We start from the raw sequence: 16,012 nt of genomic DNA on the forward strand, positions 1-16,012 counted from the left end.
TGTAGTTCATATAGCTACATGGAAGTTTGTATAATGAAGGGGCCTAAAGGGATTGGAAAGCAATTTTCCAGAATCTTTTTAATTGGCCTGTTTTACCAGGCTTTACACCTCCCAGGAGATTACATGACTCTGGCTGGGTAGGGAGTGTCTGCCATAATGCATTGCACGTCACAACTATATGGGACTAGAGTCTTTTCTGCCTGTGATTTTTGTATGTAAATGAGGATTTTTTTTAAATTTTTTTTTTGCTGACTGTTAAAGATTAGTCCAACAAACCAGTTCTCATTTTTCTCCCCCCCCCCCCCCCCCCCCCCCGGATCAGTCTTGCACTTTGGCCTTTTTATAATGTAACTTCTCCAGAAACTGACCATTGTCTCCTGCAGCCACTTGTGCTTTCAGTTTGTGGATTTCTCTGGTATCTTAACCTTTACCATCGGAAGGGTAAATTGGAAACTAACATGCCATCTAGTATTTCGACTCTGCTTTCATGAACCATTAACCTGGATCAATTCTCCATCATAATCTTGACTCCATTTAGAAAAGCCTTTCTTCCAAAGCAAATGAGCTTAACTCTCTTTCTGACTTGAACTCCTGTTGGATTCCTCTGTCTTGCCCTATCTCCCGAACACTACGTTCCTGTGATGGGCAATCAGAACACATACTAACTAGATTAGTGTCTGCTGTGGTTGAGTAGTAGTACTCTTGCATGAGTCAAAAGGTCATTAAGTTTAAGAGCCACTCCAGAGACTTGATCACATAATCTAGGTTGGCATTTCAGTGCAGTACTGAGTGCTGCATTCATTGTCATAGGTGCTACTCTGAGATGTTGCAGAGGCCCTGTATGCTGCCTTGGGTGGGTATAAACAATGTTGTGGTGCTATTCAAAAGAGCAGGGGTGTTCTTGTGTTTTATCATTTATCTCTTTTTTTTTGTGGTATCTAGCTGTGAGCAAAGTAGCTGCTGCATTTCCCCACACCACAATAGTAACTACACTCAAACTAGTACATTGGGTGTGATGCACTTTTGGATGTCCTATGCATGTGGATGGTGCTACACAAATGTAAACTATCTTTCTTGTCCTCTGTATCCTAGACTGATGCAGCACAAAAGGAGGCCCATCATGCCTTTGTGGCTCTTTGAAAGTGCTATTGAATTTGCCCCACTCCCTGGCTCTCTCCATAGCCCAGCAAAATTTTCCCCTTCAAGTATTTTATCCAATTCCCATTTGAAAGTTCATATTGAATCTGCTTTCACCACCCTTTCAGGCAGTGCATTCCAGATCATCACTGCTCACTGTTTTGTGTATTTAAGGAAAAAAATTAATAATTCCCTCCTCACCTCCGGTTAGTTTGCTAATTACTTTTTAAATCTGTGCCCTCTGGTTACTGACACTTCTGCCACTGGAAACGGTTTCTTTTTCCCCCCCCCCCCCCCCCCCCCCCTTATCAAAACCCTTCATGATTTTGACCTGTTAACCACACTCCTTTAGCCAATTATGTATCCATGCAGCCACTACCCCTTTAATCCCATGGGCTTTAATTTTGCTAACCAGTCTATTATCTGGTGCTTTATATCAAAAACCTTAAAGTCCATAACTTTTCTGCTTAGGCAGTCCCTCAGAACCAAGTATGACTGGCTTCCACATTAAAAGAGTTTGCAGGTGACTGAATCCAATGCGGGGCCTACAGTCTCTGTCGCAGGTGGGGCAGACGGTGGTTGAAGGGGCAGGAGGCTTGGGTTGACGTGCACTGCCTGCGCTTGGCTTCCGCTTGCTCCCAGCAAAGAGACTCTGGCACCTTCCTGGATGCTTCTCCACTTTGTGCGGTCTTGGCTAGGGATTCCCAGGTGTCAATGGGGATGTTGCATTTTTTCAAGGAGGCTTTGAGGGTGTCCTTGAAGCGTTTCCTCTGCCCACCTGGGGCTCGCGCCATGCTGGAGCTGCGTGCTTGTTTTGGGAGTCACGTATCGGGCATGCGGACGATGTGGCCCATCCATCGGAGCTGATCGAGCATGGTCAAAGCTTCGATGCTGGGGATATACACCAATTTCAATGCCCTCATCCTCCCTCTGTTGCTTCAAAGAACTCAAAACACTATTTGTCACTACGAAATTGGTGTGGGCTTTCATTAACCCATTTTTCCAAGTGCCAACTAATTTTGTCCTGGATTAATGTCAAAGTTTCCCCACTGCTGTGGATTTACCCCCCTTCTCTTTTCTCCCCCCCCCCCCCCCCCTTAAACAAGTGTGTAACATTGCAATCCTCCAGACTTCTGCCACCATCCCATATCTAAGGAGGCTTGGAAAATTGTCACCAGAGCCTCTGAAATTTCCACCATTGCTTCCCTCAGCAGCCTAGATGCATCCCATTCAGACCTGGTGACTTTTCTACTCGAGCGCTGACAACCTTTTAAGTACCTCCCATCTATCTAATCCTATTCTGTTTCTCTACTACCTCCTTTTACTGTAACATTGGCACATCCTCTTTAGTGAAGATAGAAGCAAGGTACTCATTTAATACCTTGGCCATGCCCTCTGTCTCCAGCAAAAGAGCTTTTTGGCCCCACCCTTTGACTACCCTTTATTATTTAAGGCTTTTGGGTTTCCTTTTGTTACCCACTAATCGATTCTCCTCCTCACTGCCCCTCATTTCCTTTCAGTTCTCCCTGTACTTACCCTGTACTTAATGGTCCAGAATTTCCGATTGAGGTCATGGAGGAAATCTGACTGCAAATTCTGGAGTACGCACGTGCAGTTAACTGCAGAAATCCAGAAGTTGCTGTCTAATACCTTGCTCCTCCATGGGATGTTCTGTTGCTGTCCTCCTGGATAGACCCAGCATTGAAATGACTGACCGGGTGAACTTGCTGTACTTGCCCACTGGTTGCGCACTAAACGGCCGAAAAACAGGGGGCTGGGGCTGGTGCACTCGGGACTAAATGAGTTTTTGATACTTACTGCTGAACAACTGGTCTGGCCCTGAAACAACTTTCCAAATTTGGAGTCTCATTGTCTCAGGAAAACTGGATTCAAAAATTAAACATTTTTAATTTTGTCATCTTTCCCTTAATCCCATTTTGTATTTCCCCAATCTTTATCTACTTTCTGTACATTTAAATCTAATTTGTCTTTCCTGCTTGTACTTCCTGGTTTGGACTCTGGCTCAGCAGATACTTTTTAATCTGATTGGTTGAAGAGCCTTGCTGTTGCTTGCTTGGAAGAAATCTGTGCTGACAAGCCAGTGGGAGATATCTGCAAAGTGAGCGGTGAGTACTGTTCCTTTTACCTCTGAGCAAAATCCGGGCCTTTGTGTTCAAGGGAACGACTGCATCGTGGTTACTGGACTAGTAAGCCAGAGGCCTGGACTAATAAACCGGAGTAACAACAGAATGCTGGGGAAAAACTCAGCAGGCCAGGCAACATCCGTGGAGAGAAATTAGTCAACGTTTCGGGTGAACCCTTTTTCAAAACTGGAAAGGAAATAGATCGAAGGCAAGGCTGCGATAGAACAAAAGTGAAGAGACAGTAAGAGGTATTCAAAACCAGACGAGATGGTGATCGGGCTAATGGAGACAAAAGACGGCTCGGATTAGGTGTGAAGTGTACTGGCAGAATGAGACAGCTGCCATGTGGGAAAGGGAAAACCCAAAACAAAGGGGTGGGGAGAAAATAAGTAAAAATGTAATAGGTGCTGAGGTTATGATCTAAAATTGTTGAACTCGATATTGAGTCCGGAAGGCTGTAAAGTGCCTAATCGGAAGATGAGCATCGGATTTCCAGCATCTGCAGTATTTTGTCATCATCATCATCGTACTAATAAACCGGCGCTGTGAGTTCAAATCCTACCACTGCAGCTGTGGAGTTAAATTCGGTTAATTAAATCTGGAATATAAAGCTAGTCAGAAATGGTGACATTTTTGCCATCTAGATATTTAGTCATTTCAACTTTCATTCAAAATTCCAAAATTTTCCTGAACACAGCTGTCAAACTAACTGTCTTCCTTTTTTTAAAAAAATAAAAAAAAAATAGGTGTTACATTGGTCAGCCTGCTGGCGCACATCCACTCATTGGCTGTGAAGCACTTTTGATTAGGCACTTTACAGCCTTCCGGACTCTTTCGAGTTCAAGTTCAGATCATAACCTCGGTCCCTATTAAATTTTTACATTTTTTTTATCCACACCTTTGTTTTGGCTCTTTTTTTCTCTCCCACATGGCAGCTGTCTCTCATTCTGCCAGTGCATTTCACACCTAATCTAGAGCAGTCTTTTGTCTCCACTAGTCCTATCTCCATCTCGTCTGGTTTTGAATACCTCTTAATGTCTCTTCACTTTTGTTCTTTCATCCCCATTTCCCAGCCCCCAAACTGGCCTTTTAATTGGTTTCATTTCCTGTGTTTTTTTCAGTCCTGACGAAGGGTCACAGACCTGAAACGTTGACTCTATTTCTCTCTCCACGGATGTTGCCTGGCCTGCTGAGTTTTTCCAGTATTTTCTGTTAAGCACTTTTGGATGTTCTGAGGTTGTGGAAAAATGCTATATAAATAACTTGGTCTCTTCTCAGGGGTCCTTATCAAAGCAACAAATGACACCCTTTGTGACTGACAGGTAAACTATTCCTTCTCGACCTGTCTGCAGCCTTTGACACAGTTGACCACACCATCCTTCTCCACCGTCATCCAGCTGGGTGGGACTGCACTCGCCTGGTTCCATTCTTATCGATCTAATTGTAGCCAGAGAATCGCCTGCAATGGCTTCTCCTCCTGCTCCCAAACTGTTACCCCTGGTGTCCCCAAGGATCAATTCTTGGCCCCCCTATTTCTCATCTAAATACTGCCCTCTGGTGACATCATCCGAAAACAGTGTCAGTTCCCACATGTACGCTGACGACACCCAGCTCTACCTCACCACAACCCCTCTCGACCCTCCACTATCTAAATTGTTAGACTGCTTGTCTGACGTCCAGTACTGGATGAGCAGAAATTCTCTAACTATATATTGGGAAGACCGAAGCAATTGTCTTCGGTCCCCGCCACAAACTCCGTTCCCTAGCCACTGGCTCCATCCCTCTCCCTAGCAACTGTCTAAGGTTGATCCAGACTGTTTGCAACCTTGGTGTCGCATTTGACCCTGAAATGAGCTTCCGACCACATATCTGCACCAACACTAAGACCGCCTATTTCTACCTCGGTAGCATCGCCTGTCTCCGCCCCTGCCTCAGCTCATCTGCTGAAACCCTCATCCATGCCTTTGTTACCTCTAGACTTGACTATTCCAACGCACTCCTGGCTGGCCTCCCACATTCCACTCTCCGTAAACTTGGCTGCCCGTGTCCTAACTCGCACCAAGCCCTGTTCACCCATCACCCCTGTGCTCGCTGACCTACATTGGCTCCCGGTTAAGCAACGCCTCGATTTAAACATTCTCATCCTTGTTTTCAAATCCCTCCATGGCCTCGCCCCTCCCTGTCTCTAACCTCCTCCAGCCCCACAACCCTCCGAGATGTCTGCACTCCTCTAATTCTGGTCTCTTAAGCATCCCCGATTTTAATCGCTCCACCATTGGTGGCCGTACCATCAGCTGCCAAGGCCCTAACCTCTGGAATTCCTTCCTAAACCTCTTCACCTCTACTTCCTCTTAAGATGTTCCTTAAAACCTACCTCTGACCAAGCTTTTGGTCATCTGTCCTAATACCACCTTATGTGGCTCGGTGTCAAATTTTGTTTTATAACGCTTCACTGAAGCGCCTTGGGACATTTTACAATGTTGAAGGTGCTATATAAATTCAAGTTGTCCCATGTTATATTTAACAATTCTCTTTTTACTGCTTTATTTATATATTTCACTTTGTAATATTTTGAGATTCTCTTCTCATACTCCCTATATGCTTTCCTTATTCTTAACCTTACCTTATTTTCTCACTTTTTTGTCGTGTTTATAGCCTGCGAATACCCTCTTTAATTTTAATTGATTTCTGACCTCTTTATTTAGCCAGAACATTCTGAAGCTGGAAGTATTTTCTCTTTTTAACAGCGTGTATCTCTTTTGCAACTTTGTAATCTTTCTAAGAATATCCTCTTGTTCGCCAGTCCTTTCATGCCAATTTCTCTTTCCACCTCTTTCTACAATCTGCCCTATTCCAGTGAGGTGTCCTTATTTTTCTACTAACCATTCCCCTATTACTGCTGCATCTCTAACTGAATTGTTACTTCACGCTCACACGTAGATTTATTTTTTGGTGCCACTCAGTTCCCAACTTGGTCCTTTACAAGTTCATACCATGGTGTGCTGTATGCTCAAACACACTTGGGGTGTTATGTTCTGACTAAAACTAATATTTAATTCTCAAATACAATTATCTAGCAGCCAAAAAGCATAAGACACTTGACAGTACAAAAAATTAACTGTCTTTAACAGTCCATGATGTGTTAAAATAACTTCACAACATTTTCTTGATCTACGTGACTTTTGAAGGAAATAATGCTACATTCCTGCTTACCACAGTTAATTATCAACTTCAGAAATGGAAGTGGAGCCGAAATCTGAACTGAAGTAAGTAGCCCCAGTCTACCTTTATGCCAAAAGAAGCCTTTTGTAGTGCAGGTGTTCATAGTGCTACAGTAACTATCTTCTCCAGATATCCTGCTAGGCTACCTATTGCAGATAATTAGGTCGCGATTTCACCTACCTGGGTGGCTTCAAGGCGGGAGAGGGGGGCGGCGGGTGAGGGGGGCGGACCCTGCTCCTGTTGATGAATTGAATCTTGCCCTAATGGGCCTTGTTAGGCCCGCCCTGCACGTTTCCCGGCCCCTGGACGGGTCTGGTGACGTCACCGGATGACGCGATTGTTGCCGGTTGGTTTATTTATAGGGGCCATGGTCCCAGTTACTGTCAGTTGCAAATTGATAGCACTCAGTGCTGTCAGTGTTTGGGGTCTCTACAATATGAGCTCGCAGCGCCTCGCTTCACAGGTGAGCCCCTCCATCTTGTGGAGGGAGTGAGAGCACGTAGGGAAGTTCTCTGCCCTGAGGATGGCAGGAAGAGGCCTCCCTCCCCAGCAGACACAGGCAGCGTGGCTGCAGATATCGCAGGAGGTCACGGGGCTGTCAGTGATGGTTCGCACCTGGGTGCGGTGCCGCAGGAGGTTCAATGATCTAGTAAGATCAGGAAAAGTGAGTATTAAGCCACACTGACCTTGATGTTGCTGTGCGTCTCATCACATTCGCACCACTCTACATTGCCACCCCTACTCCTGCACAATGCTACACAGCCCAACATCCCTTGTACCTTCATCCATCCCTCTAACTCCATCTACATTATCAGGTCACCATCTTACTATGCAGCCCTCACATTGAGCCTCATCGTTATGCAATGACAGCAACTAACAACACAAAAGGAGGCAACTTGGTATTGCCAACCCGCTCCATCAAATTGTCAGTGTAAAGCTCTCTGCCATTCCATTCCTTACACTTATACCATCACTCTCACTGAACCTTCTCTTTACCTCCACCCCCATCCTCTGGGCTGCAGGTCTTGCTCCAGTAAAGCACAAATGTTGGCGATGACCTGCCGCGATAGCCTGAGCCTCCTTTGGCACCGCTGCTCCGTCATGTTGAGGAAGCTCATCCTCTGCCTGTATTTTCAGAAGGCCTTCGATAAGGTTCCACATGAGGTTGGTGAACGAAGTTAGGGCACATGGAATTGGGGGTAATATACTAGCATGGATTGAGAATTGGTTAACAGACAGAAAACAAAGAGTAGGGATAAACAGGTCTTTTTCAGGATGGCAGGCAGTGACTAGTGGGGTATCGTAAGGATCAGTGCTTGGGCCCCAGCTATTCACAATCTATAGCAATGATTTGGACGAGGGGACTAAATGTAACATTTCCAAATTTGCTGATGATACAAAGCTAGGTGGCAGTTGTGAAGAGGCTTCAAGGGGATCTCGACAGGCTCAGTGAGTGGGCGAGAACATGGCAGATGGAATATAATGTGAAGCTATCCACTTTGGTAGAAAAAACAAAGGCAGAGTATTTCCTAAATGGTGAAAGATTGGGGAATGCAGATGCTCAAAAGGACCTGGGTGTCCTTGTACATGAGTCACAAAGTGAATGTGCAGGTGCAGCAAGCCATTAGGAAGGCAAATGGTATGCTGGCCTTCATTACAAGAGGATTTGAGTACAGGAGTAAAGAAGTCTTCCTCCATTTATTTAGGGCCTTGGTGAGACCACACCTGGAGTACTGTGTACAATTTTGGTCTCCTTACCTAAGGAAGGCTATATTTGCCAAAGAGGGAGTGCAACGAAGGTTCACGAGATTGATTCCTGGGATGGCGGGAAAGCCATATGAGAGGAGATTGAGTAAACTAGGCCTGTATTCTCTTGCATTCAGAAGAATGAGAGGGGATCTCATTGAAGCATACAAAATTATTACAGGGCTTGATAGGGTGGATGCTGGGAGAATGTTCCCCTTGGCTGGGGAGCCTAGAACCAGGGGCCACAGCCTCAGGATAAATGGTAGGCCATTCAGGACTGATGAGAAGACATTTCTTCACACAGGTGGTGAATCTTTGGAATTCTCTACCCCAGAGGGCAGTGGAGGCTCAGTCATTGGGTATATTCAAAACAGAAGTCGATAGATTTCTGACTAGTAAAGGCATCAAGGGATATGGCGATAGGGCCGGTGAATGGAGATGAGGCAGAAGATCAGCCATGAATGGCAGAGCTGGCTTGAAGGGCCGAATGGCCCACTCCTCCTATTTCTTATGTATACCCTGTGTTGGGGGTATGGCCTCCGACACGGTGCAGCCCTGTGCTGATGCCCTGTGCAGCATCAGGTGGTTGAGAAGGTTGGCGCTCCTGTTGCTGTGGCTGGTTCTGCTGCTGCAGCTGATCGTCATCAGATTCGGAGGACTAAGGTGACAGAGCATAAATGGTGCCCATTCTGATGATTCATCTGGCAGGTGAAGTTCAGATGACAGAACCAATCTATCAAGGGTTAGATATGATGTTGCCAGGAGATGACAGTGAATAGAGAGTTCACTGCAAACTATTCCCAAATGCATAAAGCTTAAAAATCTGTTCCAAATGCTCAAGCCTGAATCTTCTGAGTGGAAAGTGACCAGCTGTAAAATGGCAGGTTTTAAACCACATTTGCAGCTGTCACCTATTGAAAGAAATGGAGAGTTGTTCAGAACCCGACATACTTACCTGGCGTGATCCTCGATCAACGAGAACCTCGTGGAAAACTTGGGGAAATACTTTGCGTCTGCTAAAATGGTGAGTAAATTGGTTTAAACACCCTCTCAATGAGCACAATTGAATGACCCGTGGCTTGGTGCCGTGTCTGCAAAGCGCAGGCAGAGCCGGCACTAGGGAAACTCACGAGGTGGGTTCAGAGCGGGATACCGCCCCGCTGTTGATCATTTGGATTTTGACCGAAATAAATTTGCACCAAGATCCTAACACAATTAAATTCTGGTAAGTAAATTTCAGCTTCGCTTTGACTTCTAATTTGCCAAACACGTGCCGTGAAGGCACCAAACTTTCAACAATTTTTTTTGTATCCTTAGGAATTGAAAATATGTTAAAACAAGCAGAAATCATTAACATCACTATTCATTTTAAACACATCCTGTAAAGGAAGACCGCATTTTAGTTTGTTCATATTTTTGAAAGAGTAGGTTTTTACCCTTCAAGTAAATTTTCCTTTCTCGAGTGCTTGAGCAACAACTATCTTATCAATTTCAGAAACAATTGATGTCCAGGTTTGGTGGCTTTACAGCGGAGACAGATGTGCTTGTAATTACTTTTGGAGGTAACTCCCATATCTCCCCTACTTGAGCGCTTTGTCTCAGAAGATAACAAATGACCTTGAATGGGTTAAAGTGAGATTGCAACCAATGAGCCACAGTTGACATGTTAGAAGACGGGGAGTGTTTCAGTTTAGAATCTGTTACGATTGTGTGTTGTATGTGGGAGTGTTGAGGCTACTTAAACACATTACTAGAATGGTTCCAGGGATGAGGGATTACAGTTATGGAGCAGAGAAGGCTAAGAGGAGATTTGATAGAGGTGTTTAAAATTATGAAGGGTTTAGATAGAGTAAATAAAGAGAAATTGTTCCCAATGGCTGAAGGGTCGATAATGAGAGGGCACAGATTTAACATGATTGACAAAAGAAAAGGGAATTGGATAAATACTTGGAGAAAAAAAATGCAGGGATATGGGGTAATAGCGGGTGAGTGGGACTAATTGGATTGCTCTTCGAAAGAGCCAGCGTAGACTCGATGGGCCGAATGGCTTCCTTCTGTGCTGTACTATTCTATGATTCTACTTACAGCAGGACTGCCTCAATACTATGTCACATAACGTGGCCATCACACCACGATTTGCAGTCACAATACCAATCAATTGTGATCATTTGCCATTTAAATAATTCTGTGGTGTTGAGCAAGGGGTCAAACCCACTTTTCAGGAGGGGGTGAGTAGAAGAGCAGAGACGGAAAGGAGGGCAGATAAGAGAGGATGGAAGAGAAGTAAGGAGGAAGGGAGAGGAGGAAAGGCTTGAGAGGGGAGGAAAATTAGGGAGGAGAGCAAGTCGAGGTAAGGGAGGATGGGATAGATAAAAGGAAAGGGATGAAGAGGGTGGGATGGGAACAGGAGTTGAGGATCAGGAGACGGTGAGATGTGGTGCAGCACAAAGACAGGGAATAAAAGGAGTGGAGGAAGTGAAGGAGAGCAGAGGGAGGGTAGATGGAAGAGGGATTGGAGGTAGGTTAGAGGGGCAGGTGCAGAGGGGAGGGAAGGGGAGGGGAGGCGGGACAATCAAGGTAAAGGGAAGATGGGAAGGGGAGAACAACGCTCCCTTTAAGCTGCACGGCCGCGCAGTGCTGCAGGGGTCCCATGCAGGCGGTGAGCTGGCTTTAATAATGAAAAAAAAGTGCATGTGTGGACTTTTGGAGGGGCTGCGTGACCCATTGGAGGAAGAGGGGTAGAAAGGGAGAGACAGAGTGTAGGGCCACACTGGGGCTTCTCGAGCATTTATTGCTCATCCCTAGTTGACCTGAGAAGGCAGTGGTGGGCCTTTTTGAACTGCTACGGGTAGCGGTTTGATACAATTGAATGGCTTGTTAAGCCACTTCAGAGGGCAGTTACAAATCCACCTTCATGGTCACTTTTACTGATACAACTTTTTTAGTTCCTATTTCTTTTAAATGGAGTTCAAATTCTCAAACTGCCACGGTGAAATTTTAATTTGCGTTCTATGGAATCAGTTCAGATCTCTAGATTACCAGTCCAGTAACATAACCAATGCACTACCGTACCCTATATATTTTTTCCGTGTAGCTTATCCAGGTTTTTTGGACTCGGCATGGAGGAGTTGCCACCCGACGGTTTTCTCGTTGCAAACTTAAACCTCATCCTGGCCATGGTTTGAAGTGCGACCAATGCTTTTGCCCACAACGTGACGCTCTCTTCGTAGCCTGCTTTTGTATTGTGGTGGGTTTTTTTCAGGTAGGGTATGTTGCTACTGAGTTTTATGTAGGGAGCTGTCACATAACATTAGTTGGCTGTTTCAGTGTTCCACTCTTTTCCCTCTGTCACGTAATGTTACGTTTACAATTCTACCTACTAGTGCAATACCAATAGAATCCGGAAACCACTCACCATTTTTAATTTATACTTACAAGTAGTGAATGGTCTCTGGGTTACAAAGCTAATGCAGCTGCAGGTGGTGCTGTGAACATAATGTAATCAGTTGAGAACAATGAACCAGTACCTAATGCACATGAGAGCCCAAATTACACTTTCAGCGATTCCCCAGGTACTCCTTTATCAAAAGTCCATGATTGAGGATCTGGCAAATTGAATAAACAATACTCTGTGTGGTCTTAAATTGGTAGCCATCGATTCAGAGTGGGGGGGGAGGGGGGAATTGTCAGAATAAATGTAGATCTGTTCGACGTTGCCTACAAATTTTGTCATGGAGGCCTCACAGGTGAGAGGTCATGTAAACCGGAAAAATATGTCCGCTGAAAATACCAGGAAGCGTGATTGGAAGCACTGGAAATGGAGCAATTTATTCACACAAACGAGAACAAGCGGCGAATGGCATTAAAGCTGAAATAACAAAGCTGCGCGGGGTAGACAAATGGCAGGTGAGCAGGCCCTGACCCAACGTGGACCAGTGGATTATCAGGTAAGCAGAATGAAGAGATAGAGAAAAAATGAGCAGATAGAAGCCACTGCTTTAAATTTTGATGCCCTATTCTCTATTTTCCCCTAGCATGTATCTAATTGTTAATAGCTGCCTTTTGATTTGCGTCCCCACCCCCAATTTTTCACGGCCCTTTTCTCTTTTTTTCTATCTTTTAATACCTTGTTCCTCTTTCTTCTTAATTACCCCATTTTCTATTTTCCTCAGCCTCTTTATTTAAAGGCCCCATTCAGCCTCCCTTGTCCCCAAGCTCTTTAATTTTTAATAGGGTCATTCTTCAGTTTTCCAGCTCACTTTTAATAACTTCATTTTCTGTTTTTATCAATTTATTTTTTATTGGCCTCATTTTGTTCTTTTGACTAAAAAAAAAAAAATCGTTCTGCCTGGTAACCATTTAATTAAGATTCTTATCAAGCAGAAAGGGATTTTTAGAAGAACTGTCCTGATAAAACCTATATTGCTTTGAAACAGTCCATCCTCTGGCACACTATTGAGCAATGTCACAGGAGATCTACTGGTGTTCATATTAAAAAAAAAAAAAAAAAATGCAGCACAGAAACTCTCTCCAACACCAGGCCAAAGCTCAGCTTCTCTCATTGAACCTTTTTTGGGCAGGCCTTTCTAAGAAAAGCTTAATTTATTCCAGGCGGGCTTCCACTTTCCTTTCACATCAAAGATGTTGAGCAGAGGTAATTTAATCAACACAGGCTAATACTGTTTGGCTCAGTATCGGGATCTCTTGTCAGTGTCTGCCAGTTTCTTTCAGGTAGTAACGGTTTCACATCTACCCTTACCTGGTTTAATCAAGGCTTTCTTGGTAAAGGCAACATTAGAGGCAGTCCGGATTTACAATCAATCAAGAAATGAGAAGCGGGCTGTATCTTGGACCTGTGCTTGGTAATATTTGGGGGGTACAGATTCTGGCCTCCGACCCCTTCTCCCTGATCTCCAGTCCATGTGACTGAGCTTCAGCTAGTTCAAGACTGTCCAGAAGAAGAAAGCAAATGTTTGGACTGACAACATGGTTGTGTCCTGTGAATCCACTTGTAGTAATCATGCAATTATACTGCTCAAATCATGCTTACCATTATATTGGCACGGATTTTGCGGTTAAAAATAACGGTAAGACTATCAGCTCTCTCCATTATTAGAGAAATCAGACAGCAACGCCCGGCGACCACACATGCACAGTTACATACGGAAATCAGGAAGTTGCTGTCCGAGTTGCCCTGCTCCTCCAGAACCTTTGCTATAACAGTATCTTGCCGAGAGACTCGGCATTGAAAGACATGGAACGGTGTGAAGTTGCGGTACTTAAACGATAGCCACTAAACATGCCAGAAAAAGTTAGGGTTTGTTCATTTCAGTATAAGCACATTTTTAATAGCGTGATCTGTCTTAATTACTGCCAAACAACCTCTTTGGTGCTGAAAATTAACGTTTACAAGTGTAGTCTTATTCCTTCAGATTTTATTTATTCTTGATTTTAAAAAATTTAAACATTTTAATTTTGTGTAACTTTTTCTTTCCTTATCTTGCTTTCTGTACATGATTTGGCATTGAATTAACTATCCTAACTTACACTTCCTGGTTCAGACTCTGGGCTGGATTTTAACTCAAGTGCGGGATGGTGTCGTGTTATCCACCCGAATCTAAATGGATGTGGGAGATTGGTGCAATTTTAACTTAATTGTCCAATTGATTTCCAATGTGTGGGAACCCTTGGCAAATGGGTTTTTCCTGACTGAAAGTCGCCTCCGATGACATCATTGCTGCTGCATTTATGGTCTACAGCAAGCCTTGCTTCTTCTGCAGACTGCCAAGCTTTTTGCCTGTGAAGTGTGAGAGACCTGCAGGAAAGATGACTAATGGGAGACCCAGATCAGCTGCTCGTTTTGACAAGGTGGCCTTGCAGGCATTAGTAGATGGGGCTACAGCCAACAGGGAGGTGCTCTTCCCCTCTACAGGGAGGAAGAGGCCTCCCAAGCAGACCAAGGCAGTGTGGATGCAAGTGGCTGAGGAGGTCAACTCCTTGGGAGTCACCCGCAGAACCTGGATACAGTGCAGGAAGAGATTTCATGACCACCTCCGCACTGGAAAAGTGAGTGTGATTTTCCCATCGCCCTCAATCTGATCCCCATTGCCTTTCCTCACCAGCACTCAGCTTCAGCAATCTCTTCCTCCACATCCCACTTGACACTGACATCCATGCACCCTTACCCATTCCCTTTCTCTCTATGGTCACATTCACATAACTATTCAACTATGCAGCCCTCTCACTCCCTATCACTGTGATGCTATGCAAACAACTGACAACACACATAGTGAACAAGATGTGGTGCGTATGGTAGAATGCGATAGGGTTGATTGGGCTTATACTGGGTTGATTGGGCTTATACTCGCTGGAGTTTAGAAGAATGAGAGGGGATCTCATCGAAACTTATAAAATTCTAACAGGACTAGACAGACTAGATGCAGGAAGGATGTTCCTGATGGCCGGGGAGTCCAGAACCAGGGGTCACAGTCTAAGGATAAGGGGTACGCTATTTAGGACAGAGATGAGGAGGAATTTCTTCACCCAGAGAGTGGTGAACCTGTGGAATTCTCTACCACAGAAGCAGTAGAGGCCAACTCATTAAATATATTCAAGAAGGAGTTAGATATATTTCTTAAGGCTAAAGGGATCAAGGGATATGGGGAGAAAGCAGGGACAGGGTACTGAATTTGGATGATCAGCCATGATCGCATTGAATGGCGGAGCAGGCTCGAGGGGCCGAATGTCCTGCTCCTATCTTCTATGTTTCTATGTTAATCGCAACCTGAAGTTCCTGTGCCGAGGTATATAACTTGATCATTGTGGATATCTGAGGTAGGGCTTGATAATCTTCAAATCCTATATCTCTGTAGATTTATGTGCAAGGTTTATATACCAAATGTTAGGTGAGGTACAATACCAGTAATAAATAGAAGAAACATATCACAGACCCATTGAATATAATATTTATTTAATGGCAGAATAATTTGTAAATGTATTGTAACATTGTTAACTCACTTAATAAATCATCCAATCGTGCGCTTTTTGTTTATATCGTTCATAAAAGATCACTTTTAGTAAAGTAGAGATTCTATGAAATTAAAAAAAACACCACCGGACGTCTCAACACGCTTTACAGCCAATGAAGTACTTTTTGGAATGGAGTCACTGTCGGAATGTGGGAAACGCGGCAGCCAATTTGTGCACAGCAAGCTCCCACAAACAGCAACGTGATAATGACCAGAGAATCTGTTTTTGTTATGTTGATTGAGGGATAAATATTGGCCCAGGACACTGGGGATAACTCCCCTGCTCTTCTTCAAAATAGTGCCATGGAATCTTTTACGTCCACCTGAGAGAGCAGACGGGGCCTCGGTTTAACGTCTCATCCGAAAGACGGCACCTCTGACAGTGCAGCGCTCCCTCAGCACTGCACTGGAGTGTCAGCCTAGCTTTATGTCCCACTCCAGGGACTTGAACCCACAACCTTCTGACTCCGAGGCGAGTGGGCTGCCCACTGAGCCACAGCTGACACTTCATGATAATGAATGAAATAGTGGAAGCTCTTAGTGGAGGGTTTCAAATGTGGAATAATGGGTTGCAGACATACACCTGACGCTGCTGTATCTCATGCCATTGTATTCAACAGTATTTGAGTATAAGCAATGTGCTCCTTTTCTCAAAGAAAATCTATTATTTTCATTGGATTTTAAAGTAGTTTAAATGCAACTTAATTTTTTAAAATAAATTTTAACAAATACGGC

This window comes from Somniosus microcephalus, chromosome 9, assembly GCF_052327205.1.
Source record: "Somniosus microcephalus isolate GS21.2 chromosome 9, FLI_Smic_1.0, whole genome shotgun sequence".
In the NCBI taxonomy this organism is placed as follows: domain Eukaryota; kingdom Metazoa; phylum Chordata; class Chondrichthyes; order Squaliformes; family Somniosidae; genus Somniosus; species Somniosus microcephalus.